The following is a 19,286-nucleotide window of genomic DNA, read 5'->3' on the forward strand; positions in this document are numbered from 1 at the left end:
GTTACTAGATGCCATATAACATTAAAATATTTGACCCAAAGGAAATAAATATACCTTTATCTCTGGTGGCATCTCGCACTTGAGCTGTGGTTACTCAACCACTTTTCAGTTTAGATGCTCACAACCATTTTCTTAGTAAACCAAATAATATCAACAAAATTCAAAGTACACACTGCACCAAAGTCTGACAATACACTGATTGCCCACACAATCTTTCACGCACAATTTTTCACAAACCAAAATGTTCTCTATAATTATATTTTTATTACCACTGAGGTTCTCCTTTTCAGTTTTTAGTAAGACATTTAATGTACATCAGGTAGGTGGTGTTTCTTCCTCATCTGTCTCATAGTAAAATTATGATTAAATAATAGAATAATTATAATTCAGAGGTCTGCTCAAATGAAGGGATTCCACATCTACTCATCTGGGAGCTGTATGCATTCAGGAGAGAATAGACCCTTTAGGCACATTAGCTCATTGGAGATAAGAACATAGAAAACTAAAGCCTTGCTTTCATTTATTTCACTTGTGTGTGCTGCAGGCAAATGGAAGAAGATGGATCTTACTTCTCAATTCTTACAACTCACCTAAATGGACTTGCAACATTTCAAGAATATCACTTGTTTCAGGTGGCGCTGGTTTGTTTCTTCTAAGATTCTAAATTTTCATTCCTGGAGGCTGAAAAGTATTATTGGAAACTTCATTACAGTTACCACCAAACAAACTGTAAATGGATCAAATGTTCTTCTTAGTCAGATGTAGGTTCACAAGATCAAGGGAGACAAGTCATCAGGACATTAAAAGCCATAAATCTTTTTGAACATCCAGAGTTGATGCACAAATATAGTCTGTTGGCTGCCTATACTCATGCCTGTATATAGGGTTGCCTCCAGAGAATTACCAGCAAAGAGGTTCACATGGGCAGCCCATGTAACAATCAATTTTTGAACTTTCCGGAAGAAATCTCTGCTTTACAGTAGTGCTATAGCTCTTTCCCTACATGATCACTCTGAGACGATAGGCTGAATAGCAGCAAGTTCTAGAAAATCAATAAAGACTATAGGGTCAATTTAAAGTGTATATACACACATTATAATAAGATCATTCCACCAAGAGGCATTTCTGTATAGGACAGTCATTTTTCACAGTGAACAGAGATATCAGGGAAATGGAATAAAAAGGAATCAAGATCAAGGGTTTTATACTTGGCTCTGTCAAATGGACAACAGTTGAAAAAGTGTAACCACACTTGTCAACAAGGGTGTGTGCCAAAGGCAAAAAGAAAACAGGGTCTGCATTTGTTGGTTGTGCTTGAGATATATGACTGATTCAGCATGCATAGTTGAAGGTACGAGCACAGAAGACCAATCATCTCGTTCGAAAAAAGACAGTCACCATACATAAAAGTAGATCAACACAGCGAGTCACAATAATAATGCACAACCAATATTTAAACAAAGGGCTCCCATAAAAATTCTCTCTTTTGGCTTGCAATTAACCTAGTGTACCAAGCTGTGTGTGTGGAACTAGAGGAAGGGTGAAAGACTGAGGAGATATATTCATTTGGTTTTTTCTTTTGAACAAAACCACTTTCTCATAAGGAAGCAGAGGGATAACACCACTTGGCAAGCAAAGGTGTATTAGTATATTTTACAGAATTAGCTCTTGAGAAATGGAGCATGGTAGGTGAAAACCCTTTAAAAGGGTCCATGGATATCTTAGCTCAAGAAATAGTTTCGAAAATAGCTGACACTTAGAGAAAATCTGCTGCAATGGAAAAAAGTGTTATTCTGAAGTATAATTATGAGCCCATGAATCATGATGAGTCATCTCTAGCAATGATGTGTTAACAGTATCCAGAGAAGGTATGAACCCTGTCAGAAGCAGAGAACTTACTACAAGTTACCCCCTTAGTCTGATGGCAGAATTTTTACACAGGCTTTCTATGAGATCCCTACAACACAACTGAATAATCAATATGACATAATTGAACAGTCATCAAGACCAGAGAGCTTGTAAATCCCTGTAAGCATGGCATTAGCATGAATGAGAAATACATAATTAAATGTTGTCCTTTAGAGCAACATATAGCAGGATTATCATAATTCCATCCATGTGAGCCCTTCCATGTATCTTCTGGATATCAGTGTTCTCTTTGAGCATATGCAGGTGAATGACAGACTCTCTTACTATGGATTACATTCCATAAGTATGTACTGGAAAAGAGTAGGAAGAAGGACTTATAGGCCTACTCTAGACAGAGAGCATTTTCAGTTCCAGCAAGGGTGGTCATTTCAGTTCCAGCCTCCACTTTTGCATAGGCATGTCCATTCTTTACATGTTTTTACACTGGTACTTTAAAAATTGTTACATTTGTGCATACACAAGTAGAATTTGCACTCTCAACATCCATTAGGAGAAACTAGTTTTGAAAGACTTTTTAGAACTCCTATACACAGGGATGCAAATGATAGGACTTCCACGTGGCACAGTTAGTGTGAATGCAGGTGTTTGAGCCTGTAAAGTACATACACACTCATACACACTTAGCCTTAGCTTAAGTGAAGGCTAAGAACCAAAAATCAGTCCCTAGAGGGCCTGTAACCCAAATTACTAAAAATTTTATTTTCAGTATTCATACCACTAAAGATCAAATATCTAACTGTCCTTTGTATCAAACTATCTAAAGGACAAAGCAGCTAATGTAATCATCAAGCAGAGTCTTTAAAACACTACCAAAAATCAGTTGTGTGCCCAGTAAATCTGACCCCAGTGGTAATGGGACGACAGGTAAAAACTACCAGACTGAACAACCAATTTGTAACTGATTTAGCAATAACAAAGTTGGCTGTACCATTGACCCAGATCATTTGCCAAGGAAGAAGTGCCATTTGTTAAAACTAAAATCAAAAGAAGTATCATTATGCTTCATAGTTTCAGACCCTAGCTGTGTTCCCAGAAGTTACAGCAAAGCTTTGCAACATTACGTTTAGAGCAGAGGGGAGTTTGTGTTTACCTATTACTTAAAAGTCAAAGCACAGGAGGAATGATCAACAGACCACTTTAGCAAATACATTTCGAGATAGTTTGGTACAATGATAGCAACCTGAAAAGAGGACATTTCAATATCTAAGGGACTGAGCTTGTAGTGCACACTGCCCTGAGTTTCTCTCTACTCTCTTTCCAAAACAAATTTGTATTTCTTCCATTTTAATTAACGTTTGGGTTATTCAGTGCCTGATCTCAGATGATAACCTTCCTACACCTCTACAAATGTCTGTGCCTTTTGCAGCAGATCATTAAAGTTCAAGGGCAGTAGTAGCCATACTGTACTGTAATCCAACCATATGATCCATATGAATTCTGCTTTGCTTAACATACTCAGGAAGCCCTCCCCACCCCAAGAAAGAAGAGTTCAGTTCATAAAATACTAATACCTTCATTATGCATGTTCTAAGGATGAGACACACTGGAAAATTAGATCTGGAGTAAGGTATAGACACATGCCTAGGGCTCCAGCCTCTGAAGTCATGTGATGTCAGAGCATCAACTTTCATTTTAAAATATTTGTGTGTGTCCAGCTCTCCTGGTTGTGAAGAAAAGCTTAAAAAGATGACCCAAATGCAGAAAGCCTGAATAAATAGGTGTGAACTGCTCTATTCATTTCAGCTTTGAAACCCATTGCTCTGAGGGCCTGCCAGCAGAGGACTTTGTGTGTATGTCTACACAGCAGCTAGACACCCACATTTGGCCCATGCCAGCCGATCCAGGCTCATGGGGCTTGAGCTGTAGGGCTGTTTTATTGCTGTGTAGATTTCTGGGCTCAGGCTGGAGCCTGGGCTGTAGGACCCTGTGAGGTGAGAGGGTCACAGAGCTCAGACAGCACCCAGAGCTCATAAGTCTGCATAGCAATGAAACAGCCCTGCAGCCCAAGCCCCACAAGCCCAAATTGGCTGGCACAGGACAGACAAAGGTTTTTCTTTGCTGTGTAGCCATATGCTGTGGGTCTCTCTTCACTGCAGAGTTAACACAGGCTCTCAGCCACACGTCCCTAACATGGCTCCTGTTCACATACAGAAGCCTCTCACCTGAATTTGGGGTGCTTTCAACCAGGCTAGCTGGCCCCTCTGCACCTAGAGGCTGACCTCAAAGTGCTGCTTACTTGGGCTGATAACCTGCCCACTTTGCAGCGCAGATGCACACTAATGAACTTAGGCACGTCTAGTCCTCCAGTGCCTTTCCACAATTCCTCCTGGGCCATATTTTCTTGCCATCTACCTATTCCCTTCTTCTGCACCAGAAGTCACCTACCAGTTTATATACATCAGTTCCACATTCAGACCCCACCTAGTACACTGCCTGCTGTACTCTTTCTACTGTGCTTCCCCAGCATTGAACAGGGATGCCATCCCCTAGCGTGTTGCCAGCTGGTTTTAGGTCAGTAAGAGCCATAATTTTGGGAGATCTACCTGTTCTCTCCAGTTCTGAGAGGCCATCTCCAAGAAGCTGGCAGAGGAGAAGGGGATTCACTGGAGGAGACCACAGTGCAGGGAAAAAAATCAGAACGCCCGATCCAGCAACTCACTGAGAACATGCCCACTCTACAATGAGTTGGACTGGTGCGCTGCACCACCTAAAGCTCAGAGCCTGGTTTTATCCAGGATGGGCTTTGGACTCTAACATCCTTACTCACACTGAGTACTACTTTATTAGGCTACTTTAGGAATAAAGTGCTGCTCAAGGTGGGTAAGATTATCAGACTCTGGCCCTAAATCTTAAATTAGGAAACACGTTTTGGGCCTGATTCAAAGCATTCTGAAGTCAGTGTAAAGACTCAGTATACAAAGTGAAACCAGTGAGAGTATGAGAAGGCCTATTTGCAAAAGAGTGGAAAATGGTACGAAAGAGGGAAATTTGTACTCATTGACCCCTCATTTGTATTATCAATTTCAAACACTGTTTTGAGAGAAGTGGAAAGGATATTGTTTGCCACTAGATATTACAGTAGTGCTTTAAATGCTGTTATAATTAAGGTTGCATCCTACTAGCATTGTAAACCTTTATTTTAGCTTTTGTATAACCCTGTAGTAGTTCATTCTGTACATATAGCAAACAAGGTATCAACCCAGAAGCAAAACCAAATTCCATTTTTCCATATGATTTTTTTCAAATCCTTGTAATGTTTTAACTGCTAGAAAGTCAACAGTAACACAAATTCAGTACAGAGGTTTAGACAGGCATTTGTGCTTCTGAAACACACATTTTTTTGAAGTAGAAAATCAATATGGCATAACATTTTCCATAAAAAAATTAAAACAAACAACCTATTTTAACTAGATACATATCCCCTTTTTAATGACAACTTACTACATTCATCAGCTAACATTTATAATTATCTAAATGCAGTCTTTATTATGTTCAAATTGTTTGGTGTCACATGATGGAATGCAGCATATTTGGACATTAACAGTGTGTGTATACACATGTGTGTATGTTTATGTCTACCATTCCACATCAAGTGTAAAATTAACTAGAACATACACTTGCACTGAAATATTTCATTTTATGCTGATCATTAACTAAGAATATTTCACTCGAGATTTATCACATTAATTAGCTCTAAAATCACTTATAGCAATTAAGTATATTGTTTTTAAACTCTTTAGAGATTACTGAAATACTTTTGTTGCTACTAAGGGAAAACATAAATAATGAGGACATCCTTTATTCACAAAAAAAACCCTATTTGCCTATAGTGCTCCTTTTTAAATTCCTCTCAGTTCCCCAGTCCTTCCATACTCCTGCACTGAATGGACTTTACCCTAGTTCATCTGCCGGAAGTCTAACTTTTCAGACACTAACAGAATTTGATCTCTGACATACTATCATGCTATGGCAGTGATCTTTGAGTCGTTTTTCTTCATGTATGCTGTAGGACCAAATGCTGACAAATGGCGATCACCACAACACTACTGCTGCAGGTACAGGCAGTCCTCAACTTTATGATGTTCGACTTACAATGAACGGCACTTACAACGTTTCTGAATTGACACACTGATTCGACTTCTGACAATGGAGTGGATTGCGGTTCCGAGTTATGACGTTTCGACTTACAACACAATTGGTTCCTGAAAATTGTGCTGTAAGTCCAAGGACTGCCTGTGTATTGGAGTTCTAAAAAGTCTTTCAAAGCTATTATGGAGGGACTGAAGAGTGCACCATCTCACAGGGTAAACTACAAAAAGGAAGAAACAGATATTTGCATGGTTTAGAAACTAAATCAGAAAGAAGGCCTGCCTGAACCAGGAAGCCTTTTAGAAAGTGTAAAATTCAACAGTACTGAATATCAAAGTGATACTTTTTTTTTTTTTTAAATATAGTGAACAGCGTGGCTTAAATTTCTCAGGCTTGACATCCCATCGGGTTGATGCGTCATGTCCCTTTTTGTCAGCCTGTCACGTCACACAGTGTAATGTGGCATTTCAGTGTAACGGGCTGAGAAACGTCATGCCAATGACATGTCAAGCTTGTGAATTTCAAAAAGACACAGTTCAATGAAAAACATGAGTTTCTAACTGCCCTGGAGATTTTAAACCTTAAGAAAAAATATATATATAAAAAACACTTTCTTCTCCAGTGATTTTGCCATTGGATAGCACGTTTTTTGGTGTTATCCATGTGTAGAAGCAGATAGCAGATATTTGCATATCTGGACATCTTTATTAACCACGTCTTAAATTGCTTCTTCAATTGGATAATTAGGAAACATCCACAGTGCTCCGCTATTCAGTGAGCTGATATTCTTGTCTGTATGTAATAGAACTAAAGTGGTGATGAGACTTTTAGCCTTTTTCAATGGCAGAATGAGCTTTAATACTCAAATTCCACAACTAGGATTGTAATGATTCACTCCACATATCTTTTTGGATTATTATATATAATCAGCAATTATAATAGCACTTGTGTTATTTGGGGAGGGACTTATTTGCTAGTGATAGGCCTGGTCTACACTAGGACTTTAATTCGAATTTAGCAGCGTTAATTCGAATTAACCGTGCACCCGTCCACACCACGAAGCCATTTAATTCGACATAGAGGGCTCTTTAGTTCGAATTCTGTACTCCTCCCCGACGAGGGGAGTAGCGCTAAATTCGACATGGCTATGTCGAATTAGGCTAGATGTGGATGCAAATCGAACTTAGTAGCTCCGGGAGCTATCCCACAGTGCACCACTCTGTTGACGCTCTGGACAGCAGTCCGAGCTTCGATGTTCTGACCAGCCACCCAGGAAAAGCCCCGGGAAAATTTGAATTCCTTTTCCTGTCTGGATAGTTTGAATCTCATTTCGTGGTTGGACATCGGGGCGAGCTCAGCAGCACCGGCAGCAATGCAGAGCTCTCCAGTAGAGGAGTTCATGTAATCTCTGAATAGAAAGAGGGACCCAGCATAGACTGACCGGGAAGTCTTGGATCTGATCGGTGTGTGGGGCGAGGAGTCTGTGCTTTCGGAGCTGCGCTCCAAAAAACGGAATGCAAAGACCTACGGGAAGGTCTCCAAAGCCATGAGAGACAGAGGATACAGGCGGGATGCAATGCAGCACCGCGTGAAAATCAAGGACCCCAGACAAGGCTACCAAAAAATCAAAGCGGCAAACGGACGCTACGGAGCCTGCCACCACTGCCCCACCAGTTACCGTGGACTCTGACGGTGGGACAGTGTCGACGGCCAGTTCCTCGGCGATGTTCATGGACGGGGAAGATGAGGAAGGGTTTGTGGAGGACGAGGCAGGCGACAGCGCTTACAACGCTGGTTTCCCCGACAGCCAGGATCTCTTCATCACCCTCACGGAGATCCCCCACCAATCCTCCCCAGCCGTTAACCCGGACCCTGAATCAGGGGAAGGAGCAGTCGGTAAGTGCTTTAAACATGTAAACTTTTATTATTAATGGAACAGGAATCTGAACTATGTGTAAAGGAGGTCTATATATATGGGGATAGAACATAAATCCTCCTGGGAGATCTCCACGAAGCTCTCCTGGAGGTAATCGAAAAGCCTCCGCAGGAGGTTCCTGGGGAGATCTGCCTTATTGGGTGCTCTGTGATAGCACACTTTTCCGTGCCAGGCTTTCATGAGGTACTCAGGGAGCATTGCCTCCCCGAACACGGCTGCATAGGCCCCTGGTTTGTGCTGGCTTTCACGCAGCATGCGCTCTCTATCTCCTTCAGTGACCCTCCTCAGGGCGATCTCGCTCAGCGACTCCTTCATCTAATTAGGAAAATTACCGTAATGTTACGCCTGGTCCAAAGTATTTTTAAAAAATCTCCGGACAGACGGCGTAGCAGAGAGTCAGCACGCTGCTGCGTGACAAGCGTAACGGGAAGCCAAAGAATCAAATGGACGCTCATGGAGGGAAGGGGGGGGGGCTGAGGACGCAAGCTATCCCACAGTTCCCGCTGTGTCCGAAAATCATTTGCATTCTTGGCTGAGCTCCAAATGCTTCTAGGGTCAAACACAGTGTCTGCGGTGGTTCAGGGCATAGCTCGTCAATGTACAGCCACCCCCCACCCCCAGAAGGAAAAGGGAAAGAAATCATCTCTTGACTCTTGTAAATGTCACCCTATGTGTACTGAATGCTGCTGGTAGATCTCTCAGATAGGCAACTGCCAAAGCATTTAGGGACTGATAAGTCAAAAACTCCACCCAGAAACCAAGAAGCAGCCAATGCAGATCCCAGAGCACTGGTGACTGCTGGAATATGCTCCCAATGGAATACATCACTTATCAAGTAGGCTGCTGCATTCTAAAGCTTGTCCTCAAGTAGGTTAACACCACATGGCTGACTATGTAAGAGACCAGAGATCTAAGCATATCTGCATGGACATGATTTCCACCCACCATGAGAATGAGAACATTCACCGACGCAACCAGTGCAGTCACTCTGCTGCATCAAGGCCTGTAACTGGTTTGACAAAGTCAAGGAAATCTAAGGCCCATAGAAAGTGAGCGTTCTCTCACCTTTCCAGTAACTCTTTAAATGGAAGATTTACCAAGCCAATAATGAAAGATTGGATACAAAGTGAAAGATAGTTCATGGGACTGTCCACATCAAGTAAGGGTTTCCTGTGCAAAGGCTGTACATAAATGCTTCCTCAAAAGAACTCAGGAACCTGACCTCCCTAAAAGAGGTGTTAACCGTTGAAGCAGCAATATGATCTGTCCTTCTTCAATAGCCCTACACCAGGTAGAAAGACATGAATCAAAAAGCATGTTGGGCTTTGGGCTAAAGCACTGAACTGAGACTTGGGAGATCAGGGTTCAATTTTCAGCTCTGCCATAGATTCCCTGTGTCACTTCAAACAAGTCACTTAATCTGTGTTCCAATTTCTCCATCACAAAGAGGGAATCGTAATAGTTCCATAACTCACAAGTGTGTTCCAAGGACAGATTAATGTTTGTGAGGCAGGTAGATACAATTATGACAAGGAGCCATCAAGAGGAACCAAAAGGCTCAGTGTGGTAAACTGTCAGCAGTGCTAAGCCTCTGTTTATGGTGGCTAAATCTCTCTTTAACTGGTGGTAAATGCTCAGAGATATTATACCAGTGTTTCTCAAACTGGGGTCACCACTTGTGTAGGGAAAGCCCCTGGTGGGCGGGCCAGTTTGTTTACCTGCCCCATCCCCAGGTCCAGCCGATCACGGCTCCCACTGGCTGCAGTTCGCAGCTGCAGGCCAATGGGAGCTGCAAGAAGTGGCACGAGCTGAGGGACTTACTGGCCGGCGACCCTAGTTTGAGAAACACTGTATTAGACCTCTATTTACATCTGTCATAAAGATCAGAGGTGACAGATCATCACTTACCCCTGTTGCAGAAGATCAGAGATGACAGAGCTCTAATTCTGTGACTCTCTCTTTAGCTTACCCTCTTAGCTCTTTATAACAGAACAGATTTCAAAAGTGGTAAAGCTTTTCTGACTCATCTACTTTCATGCAAAAAGACTCCCTTTAGTGATACAATAGTTGTATTAAACTCCACTTTTTGGTGGGAACCCTAATTAGGTAAAATCAGTTTTATTCCAGAGTACAGATTCAAAGCAGTTACTTACCAACATTTCTCTAAAAATACATTTGTTCCACTACTTTCAGAGCTTTGTAATCTTTCAGCGATTAGCGATTAGAAAGAGGAGTAAGGAATGAACACCTAAGACTGTACAGTGACAGTATAAACAAAGCACTGAGGTATTCTGACAGTGATTAAAATATAGCAACAAAATAGATTAGATATTTTAAAGATAACAACGCAAATGTCTCATTAAAAATAGCTCTCTTATTTCAAGTGTTAGTTTTAACATTAAAACTTTTAGAGACTTTTAATTTTACTGAGTCAAAAAGTCTTACTAGCTATAGTAACATGCTGGAAAGGGCATGCTAACAGCTACATTCCGTTCTCACTAATACCCACATAACCCCAGTGACTTCCTTTGTCATTGCACTGTTTTAAATGAGAGCAGGACTTGGCACTAGCATTATAAACTGTGTGCTAGATAAGCTGAAATAAGGTTACCTATTTATTAGGAGGGGTAACCCCATTCTGGGGAGTTAGTCCTATTCCAATATTACAATTTTTCATTGTAATAATAATGATCTTGAGCATACTACCCAAAAATATACCACACAGTAAAAATAATATAGTTGCACTGTACTAGGTACTACTTCAAAATATGTCTTCCCATAAAGCCATAAACTATATTTAAGAACAAACTCTGCATTTAAGTCTGGGTCTTTGCAAATATCTGAGAACAAAAGGAAATAAGAGAGGTGATTTACCTAAACACATGCGAGTGTCTGCTGTTAAATAAGTATATTTGCTTTTAATCTACCACTCAGTGAACTATATTCTCAAGTTTCTCTTGTATATTCACCCTTGGTCCTGACATCCTTCTAGATCTGCAGGCAGCCCATAATCTAGAGTGCGAGTGATAGCTAGACATAAAGCCTACCAGGGATCACACAAAGGAGGTGCTTCACCAGAGTGGTATCACTGTTCCATGAAGTGACTGTCATATTTTACATCTACCGTCCCAAACAATATCAAAACATCCCTCTGACATTTCATGGCTAAACAGATTGATAGGCCTATACTGTAAAATTATTTTCCCTAATTTGAGTAAAACTGGATCAGGAGCTTTGTAGTAAATCTATATCTATTGCTAATGGTTGAGAAATAAACCTATTAACATTTTTCCATGAAAGGAAATGTAAAAAAGACAGAAAAATAGCTCTGCTGAAGAGAGAGAAAGATGGTATTAAGACTCATAGTAAAATGTTCTGGAGGGCTAGAGCCATGATAGAGCATGTGAAAAGGTAGGTTTAAAAAGCAGTGGTTCTCAAATTTTTGTATTGGTGATCCCTTTCACGCAGCAAGCCTCTGAATGCGACACCCCCCCCCATTAAAAAAAAGTGTTTTTAAATTAATATTTGACACCATTATAAATGCTGGAGGCAAAGCAGGCCTTGGAGTGGAGGCTGACAGCTAGCAACTCGCCATGTAATAATCTTGTGACCCTCTGAGGGGTCCCGACCCTCAGTTTGAGAACCCCTGGTCTAAAGGAAAGATGATCTTGGCTTGGATATCTCCAAATCCTGAATCCTTGTAGGAATGCAAAAGAAGAACCTGAAATTTCCCCTACCCCAGAAAGTTCCACAAAGTAAAAGTTTTGTTTCTCTTTCTTCCCGCAACTTTATTTTCTATTGGGAGGGACTGACACACTGTTCTAGCATTAGCCAACCCTTGCGCCCTCTCCCAAATCTTTCATACTCTGTTTCTTCACCCTTATCTGAAATTTACCTACACCTGGCTGCTTCTCTGCCCCAGGAGCTGTGGGAAAAACAATACAAAATGGACTTTTATAGAATAAGACCCCCCCCCAATAAAAGCAGGGCAACCTATACACATACTGTACATCTCTACAAAAGAAAGGGGCTGGAAAAAACTTGATCCTGTTTCTTTTGTCCTGGCTAACAACTTTGTTTCTTATTGTATATAAACTTGTATATATCAAAAATGGGTCTGTGCGACAAAAGCTGGAATAGATTCAATTTTTTCCAAAGTTCAGGTGTGTTTGATCAGCATGTTTGTCCTCCAGGACATAAGACTCCCATAGTCAGCAGCCATCTCAGTCACCATCCTTCCTCCTTCTCATAGATGTTTGGTTAGTTGCTGCAGTTTGTTTTGTTGCTGCTGGACTTCCTCTTCTGCTCTAGGTTCTCCTGGGACATTTTTCAGGTCTAGGAAGAACTCTGCCCTTATCTCAGAACTGCCATTGGTGTTGGCTGGGCTTTCTCTTGGGCGGCAGAGGGATGTTGGCACTGCTTTATATTGCAGGAGGAAAGGAGGGTTCAGTCTCCGCGGCAGAAAGTGGTGTCTTGTCTCGACTCTCACCCCTTGCACAAAGAAAGAGTCAAAGAAATCTAGAGGTTTCTTCACAAACTACTAAATCAAAGATCAGGATTAGCCATTACTGAAATTTGCAAGGAAATTGCACCTGGACTTGCCCTGCCATATAACTGCAGGGGAGGGAGGAGAGAGGCTGCTTTGCAGTCCTCACCACAGATCTATTCATCTATATTCTTGGGCATGGGTCTTGTTTCCTGTGGTGTCCAGGCAAATGAAGCCATTTTAGTGAGACATGAGGACAAACAAAAATCTGAAATAAAAAGTCCTCTTAATAATTTTATTCTTACAATTGAGACACAGTTAACCCCCTGCACCTGCCCCTTTCCCCCGAAAAAGAACGCTCAATTTGTATATAAAAACAAGCTCCGGGGTTTAGACCTTGGGTGGCAGTTTTAAGCCTGGAATCAATTTTTTGAATTATAAACCCCATGAATATAGGGGTTTATAATGCAACTACTGACAGGCCCTTAACTATAGTGGCGCTAGCGGGCACCACTATAATGCTGGAATAAAACTAAATTACATCACTTGTCATCATTAAGAAAAATTTTCATCTCAGTTCCTCATTTGAAAAGCACTATAGTTAATGAATGATTACTGAGCCATGACACCTAAATGACTAAAATATAGGAATTATACGGAGGTCAACTCAAGTATTTTTTAAACCATGAAATTAAGGGACCTATTCACTTTGGTATAGGATGCCACTCCTGGCCATTATGATCCCTTGCAACACTGTCTTTGAGCAGAAGGGGATGGCAGGTATTTCTATACTGGAGATTAAGGCCCCTTGCAAATTTAAGATATGAACTCATGATCACCTGTGTGTAACCAAGAATGGGATTATTTCCAATGTTCAGATGTGTTTCCTGTAAGCATCTGTGTTTTCTTTAAACCCTTCTACATGCAACTAATTTCCACATAAAGAATAATTTATAGTGATAGAAGGTACAGAGATCCTTGTTCTTCAGAAAAGGGTATTAAATTATTCACTGATAAGCCTAGTAACTGAAATTTAGTAATCCACTCCGCTCCTTTTAGCCATGCCACTTTTAACAGGAAAGAGAATTTAATGGAGACCCTGGATTTCATCCTGCAGTCTGACTCATGAGAAGCCCCACGGAGGTCCTTCATATTTTGCCCAATGTTGAATCAAAACGTTCAAATCATCTCTTTCTACATTGTTAGAAAAATGTAAAGTTAAATGTAAAGAAGTAATGGAAAAAGAATTTTAAGTGGCCTGACCACATAGTTCCTTTGTTATCTGAAATTTAGAAACCCGTCTTTTCTATTTCTTTTTTTTTTTTTAAACTACGAAAGCAGTCAGATGAAAAAGGCGGGCAGGGGCAGTGTGATTGCTCAGATAAAGGAAATAGAGGATCATGGGGAAGACACAAGCATTGGAAAAGAAGGTGAATTCTACCACCACTGACAGAGAGTCTGTCTCTGCAAGTCTCACTCAGGCAGAACACCCTATTGAAATCAGCTCCCTAGATGGCCCCACCACGCACCAGGCCTCAGACAGGACTGTAGTTGGGGCAGCCCACAGCTCCGCCCAGCTACATTACTATTTTTAGCAGGTTAGCTTGATCAAAGCTAGCACATATATGTCTACCCCCAGTTGCAAATTACATCTTCAGCTTCAGTGTAGACATACCCAAATGTTCTCCCAGTTTTCAGTTTGAGCACTCCTGATCACAAAGGCTAGTCCTAACCTTTAAAACATGTCAACAGGCAAAGGAGAGAGTGAGCTCTAATGACTGGAACAGACAAAAGAGTCTGGATTCCTGGGCCTATTTTTTAGTCCTTCCTCTGACTTGTGTTGATTTTGCCAAGTTTCTATGCCTCAGTTTGCCCATTTAAAATGAATGCTGTATCCTACCCAATAGTACTCTTGTGACGCTTAATTTAGGTTAGTAAAGTCCATTGAGATCCTGAAATGAAAGGTGCTGTATAAGTGTAAAGTACTGTATTTATAAACCTTTTTAAACTTAGCCTCTCCCGTTTGTTAACATTCAAAACTGCTATTCTTAGTCAGAAAACAACAGTTTGTACTAGGGCAAGTCAATGAGTCTGAACCAACAAAACGCCTTTCATTGAAACTTCCACAAACTAAACACTTATCAGTTTTACCTTGTGTGTGAAATGTCACCCACCTCCATACTTTTATTTTAAAGTACATGAGAGGTACATCTAAATTCCTTTATACTAAAATACATGCAACACATTATTCATGAAGATAAAAACAGGACTTTTAGTAGGTTTCGGCCAGCCAAGGAATGATGATAGAACACCATACAACATATACCAGCCTTATCAATTTTCTAATCTAAAGTTCTAAACGGACATGCCTTTCCCAATACATAATTTCCTAGTGCTGCATAATTTCCCAGTGTTCAGCATCCAAACAGTGTGAAAGAATTGTTACTAGATTTTTGAGATGAAAGTGTAAGTAAAAGTGAAGGTTACCAAATTGAAACTGACGAATGTAGGCCGCATATTAATTCTCACCTAGCTATTTTGCTTGCGCTCATCATGCGGTTGGTGACAGTCACAGATGTTGATGGATTTTGACCCGTTCTAGAAATTTGGCATTCTCAAAAAAAATGGCAGAGAAGTAAGCTCTGCAGTCCGCAGAGAAAGAAAAGGAGAGAGAGGGGGTTTCTGACAGCTCAAGCAGAGGAGGCAAATTAGAAAGGAAAGCCAGTACCACTACCATATGTGCTCATAGCTAGTCAGGACAGCTGGCAAGAAACATTGTGCTTCCCTTCTTTATGTCCAGGACTGTGATGCATTTCTTTATATGGCTATCAATAATACTGAATGATTAATGCTAATGATTTATGTTAATTTCATTATAAGCTTTATTTGTTGCCCAGTGTTGAATTAAGACTGTCAAATCATTCCTTTATACGCTGCTAAAGATTTTTAAAATGCAAGGCTAAAACATAACATCTGATCATTAATATGTTAATGCACCTGTTTCATACATACACACACACACACACCCATGGAGACAAGAAGAAAATGGCTCTTTGGAGACAGGACAATTGTAGTTCAGGGATCCTAGATCCACTTGCTCCCAAAATTCATTAATTAAAAAAGAGAAAATATTGTCATTTTCAATTCTTCTGTTGTCAGTCAGGAAATCAAAATAAGACTCATCTTCTGCCATCAGCTTGAATAACCACATTCCCTAGCCACTCAAGTAAATAATACAAAACCTACCTTACTGTGGGTGGTCAAACACCCTGCCCAGAGACACAAGCGTATTCCCTAAGTAACCTGGGTATAATAATCTATAATTCTCACCCGAATAACCAATGTGTTCTGAGCATGAGCATGTCAGCTATGACTTTTCATTTAATTTCATTTTTCCTGTAATTTTCATTTTCAATTCTACTTTTCATCTCGGTAGGTGAACCACTTAGCAAGCATTAATGGTTCTAGCCTCAGATTATGGCACAAAGCAGTTTTAGTGGGGCCAAACCCTGACCCTCTGTGTAATCCATTTTTATTTACTTATAAATTCCACTAGTGTTGGGCTTTGTACATAGTAAATGTAGTTTGTCCTCTTTAGTTGGGACAAACAGGAGAGTGTTTGGACCATAGTTTAAGTGACTAAGATATTCTTTTGCCTAAGTAGAAATAAAGCTAAGGAATTCTGTTTCTACACAGACATGGGGTTGAGGTATTTGCCATATGTCAATAAGCATACAACATATTTTCAAAACAATGTAGGATTTTGACCTTAGAGCTCGGAGGGACTAAAATCTGAAAATACCTACTTTAGAGCATAGTGCTTACTACTGTAAGTGCTCCTTTCAAAGCTCTTGGGGCTATTCATGATAGTGTTTATCGGATTAGGTCTACTTTTTGAGTTAGGGCTTGTTTCATATATATAGCTTATCTAAAGCTTCCCTGAACCTCTTAAACCCCAATCTAAAATTATCACACCACCATGTTCCTTCATTAAGTTTCTCACTGCTCTAAATATGGCCAAACATCCCGGAGGAGAATGAAAAGGGTTTTTTTGTTTTCATAGTCTTGTCTTTTAATTGTTTTTTCTCATCCTTTTTGAATCCACTAAAATTTCTCACCTTTGGCCCTTGCTGTACATTGGTCCTTTGTGTAGCTGTTTGGCAGGTGACTATAAAAATAATTTTCTGAAATTTAAACTCTGATACCTATGAGACAGTTGGAACAGTTTCAAAATAAAAATAAATTATACATATTGCAGCTATACACACGCTCCAGGACATGAGTATAAACAAAAAAAAACCCATATACCAAATTTTAATACCTTGTTTCTCTCTCTCGGAATCCATTACTTGCAGCTTTAAAACTTCAATATATAGGTTTTGTACCAAAAAGGAAATATTCTATTTGCTGCTGCTCCTTTTTATGATGGAACTATAGTCGTACCGGTTTGGTCTAGGCTATACAGTTAACAACTGTCAAAACATATGGACCACTCCATTTATCAAATAATCTACTCTTTGAATAGATAGGCACTATCAGCAATCTGGTATTGATCTTTACAGGCTACTGCTATTGTTCATCTGAGCATCCAGAATGGCAGCAGGAATTAATGAAAGAAACAAAACAATGCATACCAATCACACAGCACACAACTTTTTTCTTAAGTTTGATAAAGTTTATGTAGTTATCAAAAATATATTATTATGGACACAAGGGATTCAGGATTACTAACAGGGGGTGAGGGGATAAGGAGGGTCATAGCTGTGATGGAAAAAAAATTACCTCCACCAAATATCAAGTTCTGCAGACTTCCACTGTGTTTACTTCTAGTTCCTGATTGCAAGTAGGTTACGCTAATCTAGCATGATAAATCCCTTGCAATGTGTTATACTGGCTTTCACCATAGTTGAGACTGAGATGGCACTTTCACTAAGAGCTCCATTTTGGGGCATGTTTAATGTCTTGGACATTTCAAATTGCATCTGGCTGAATCTTGGCATACAGTTTGTCAGTCCAGATGCACACTTTTTGTTTATTTGTTTTTTACAGAAAATTGCATAAATTGGTTGAGACATTCCTGAGTTCCATGGGGACTAAAAATAATAGATGTTAGTGATTTGGGACACTTCTTTTTAAAATACAAATGAACAAACATATACACATTCACCTGTTAAATTTTCAAAAAAGCACCTTCGTGCTTTCTCCTATGCTGCCCCTCTTGCCGGCAAGGAGCTCCCTGTAAATATCATGGGATTTAGTTCTCCTTCAAGCTCTCCACAGCTAAGATAGCTATGAAAGACTCAACAGTAGTTAGGTAGCGGCTATGTTGTGACCACTGCCTATCATGCTGACCAGTTTTATCTCACCTTGTGCTCCTCCATCCATTTGTCATATCCATGTGTTGTCTCTCGACTCATACTTCAATTGTAAGCACCTTGTGGGAGGGACAATCTTATTGTTACCTGCTTGTACAGCACCTAGCACAATAGTGCTCTGATCCATGCTTGGGGTCCATTAGCACTACTGTTAGGTATGAAAGGTATGAACAGTAGCATGGGGCCTCCTTATATCTCCTGGGGGAACTGTTGTGTATACCAGTAGTTTCAATTGGAATTCTACATGTTGAGGTCTTACAAGATCTGGTTGTTGAGGTAATAGAATCTTGTGTTGCTATGGCAACTGAGTCAGATTATTAGAGGATAGCCCAGCCTGTTTGGCTGGCTGTTGGTTAGTTTTGTGTGTAGCAATAAATGGCTGCTCCAAGGTTTACAGCTCTCTGTGTCTCCAGTGATTTCTTCCTAAAGCTGTTGCCCCCAAGGTTATAACAGGGACCCCATCCTCTTGGGAGCAGCAGATGAACCTTCTGTCTCATGGAGGTTAGGTTGGTAGAAGGGCCCCCACAATAGGGCATGCACTTACCCTGACTGCTAGAGTATATCTACATGGATGGGTGGGCTAGGCTTGCTGCATTCCTCTCTTCACACAACAGAGGATACTGAGTTGGTGTTGGCAGGGCCCCCCAGAGTAGTGGGTTAACACCCCATTGAGCAGTGGATTAACACCCCATTGAGATGTACAGGAAAAACCCATCCCTTCTGGTTATTGTTTAGGCAATCAGCAGATTCAGGCATAAGAAACTTGTTCTAGGAGAAGACTCGACAGTACATTCATTACTTAGAGGGTTATGCTCTATATTTATTATTTTTACCATGTGAAGTCCCATGGCTCTGAAAGAGACTCCATCATTGACTTACACAGAGTGTTACATAGTAATAATGGTGTACACTAATATTCTCTGACACTGCATAGAAAGATAAAACAAAATAATCTAGCTTCTGATTACCTTCATGTTATTTTTTCAAACTTTGAGAAGTTTGATGGAGAAACTGCAGCAAAGCTCAGAGGAAAATAGAAGGAAGCATAACATAAAATGTTTTTGATTTAAGATCATTGTTCTGTGAGTGGTTAGGACAGTCAATTCACTCCATATCACTTTTAGAATGGATGATATTTGCTACCTAAGGTCCCATTAAAATAAACAAGATGCTTACTGTATTCATTTTAGTGAGACTTCATATATTAAGGACTCCATCCTGCCTGTTAGTGTATAGGTATTTTTTACCATGAATCTTCAAAAATCACCTCACTTCCAGGGCTGGCTCTAGGTTTTTTGCCGCCCCAAGCAAAAAAAATTTTGGCTGCCCCCCCCCCACCTGAGCCCTGGGGTCTCGCCCCCCCACCACCAGTGCCCTCGCCCACCTGCATGCCCTACTGCCCCAGTGCTGGGCTCTCCTCCCCACCCCACCCACACCCCTTGCCATCCCAGCCCTGGGCTCCCCACCACCA

The 19,286-nt window shown here is 40.6% G+C and overlaps 1 long non-coding RNA gene across 1 annotated transcript in view; it reads right to left on the bottom strand.

The window, feature by feature from the left end:
* LOC120384535 overlaps positions 1-18,026 on the bottom strand; it is a 39,671-nt gene extending 21,645 nt beyond the window's left edge. The window contains exon 1 of the long non-coding RNA XR_005588941.1: positions 17,807-18,026. This is a non-coding gene — a long non-coding RNA (uncharacterized LOC120384535). The remainder of the gene's footprint in view (positions 1-17,806) is intronic.
* Between the last annotated feature and the right edge of the window lie 1,260 nt (positions 18,027-19,286).

The sequence above is a fragment of the Mauremys reevesii genome, linkage group 16, assembly GCF_016161935.1.
Source record: "Mauremys reevesii isolate NIE-2019 linkage group 16, ASM1616193v1, whole genome shotgun sequence".
Taxonomy (NCBI): domain Eukaryota; kingdom Metazoa; phylum Chordata; order Testudines; family Geoemydidae; genus Mauremys; species Mauremys reevesii.